The sequence below is a fragment of the Poromitra crassiceps genome (genome assembly GCF_964638095.1).
Source record: "Poromitra crassiceps genome assembly, chromosome: 11".
In the NCBI taxonomy this organism is placed as follows: Eukaryota; Metazoa; Chordata; class Actinopteri; order Beryciformes; family Melamphaidae; genus Poromitra; species Poromitra crassiceps.
Window position 1 is genome coordinate 37,788,775 of NC_139643.1, and position 1,628 is coordinate 37,790,402.

Below are 1,628 nucleotides of genomic sequence, written 5' to 3' on the forward strand. Positions count from 1 at the left end.
GCATTATATCAGAAAATGCTATAGTGTAAATTACGCCAGGTACTCATGTTAGGCATAGGAAGCCGAACCCCGCCAGCACTCTCTGCAAACAGCCTGCTAAAAACAATAGCCCTAGATTGCACTGCTGATCAGAAGGGGTGGGTGCATGCGGCTAGAGTGGAAAATAGAGGGAGGGAGAGAGGGAGGAAAAAACTGAATGGAGGGATGAATGAATGAATGAGGGGTAAACCTTTTCAGAAGCGTTACATTTTCATTCTCCCAATGTGAAAAGATCTGCTGCCCCGCACAGAGGGAAAAGGGCGAGGGGACAGCAGATAGAGGGGGTACATTTATTCGGCTATTACATGGAGAAAGCAAGGGTGAAGCTATATGCTGTGACCATGTGACTGCAGGTCTGAGTACCTCTTTGTGTGTGAGGGGAGAGAGAGGGAGAGAGAGGGAGGGAGAGAGAGACACACACACACACACACACACACACACACACATGACACAAGAGGTGTGTAATTGAAAGATCTGGTGTCCATGTCTATCCCTCCTGTAATCTTCTGACTTTGCTTATAATCCATGTGAGTAGATTAACTGATGATTTACTGCCATGTTGACTTTCATGATGTACCATAACAACATAACGCACAGTGTTTTTGCTTTATTGTACATCTTCCTACATGAAGCCATGTTGCACTATAAAGGTCATGTTACAATATAAATAACACCTGATTATATTTGTCCCCTTATTATATTGTACAACAATGCATATAGATGTACATGTGCATCTACAGACACATATCCATGTACAAACACACATACAGATACAGTACATATAAATAAGCCTACACATATCCATATATCCATATCTAAACACATACAGTATACATTATGCATAAAGCACATACATTATGCATAAAACACATACATACATACATACATATACATACATACCGTACGTACGTATGTACGTATGTACGTATGTACATACATACATACATACATACATACATACATGCATACATACTGTATACATTTACTGTACATACACATATACAATATATACACAATACATGCCATACATCCAAGTAACTTATAGGACAAATATATCTCTTAAATGATTTCTATATCTTTCATGTTTGTCATCGTCATGCAGGCTAATAGTCATAAGTAAGAGTCCTATATATGCATATAGACAAGATAGGTAAAACAGGCTTTGGGCCTTACTGCCTCCATGCAGTAATGTGCTGGACATGCATCTAAATATGCAGATTATGCCCCAGTTTACGTGTGTGAATAAACAGTAATGCACGCTGAAACAGCTAACACGCGTGTCCTTCGAGTGCACGACTGGGGGGGGGGTTGGGGGTGCTGATGCTGTATGAGCTTGTGTGTGTGTGTGTGTGTGTGTGTGTGTGTGTGTGTGTGTGTGTGTGTGTGTGTCGTCTAAGATGGTAACGAGGGATGCTATGGTATTTACTCCGCTGTTGCTAGGACACTCCCTTTGAACATTTTAACTGAGCCTTCCCATTGGCCCGCCGCGATGATGCAAGATTCCCTCACCCCAAATCTTTCCTGTGTGCCCATAGAAACATGCCCGTCTGCATTTCCTCCTCTCTCTCTCTCCTCTCCTCTCCATCTCT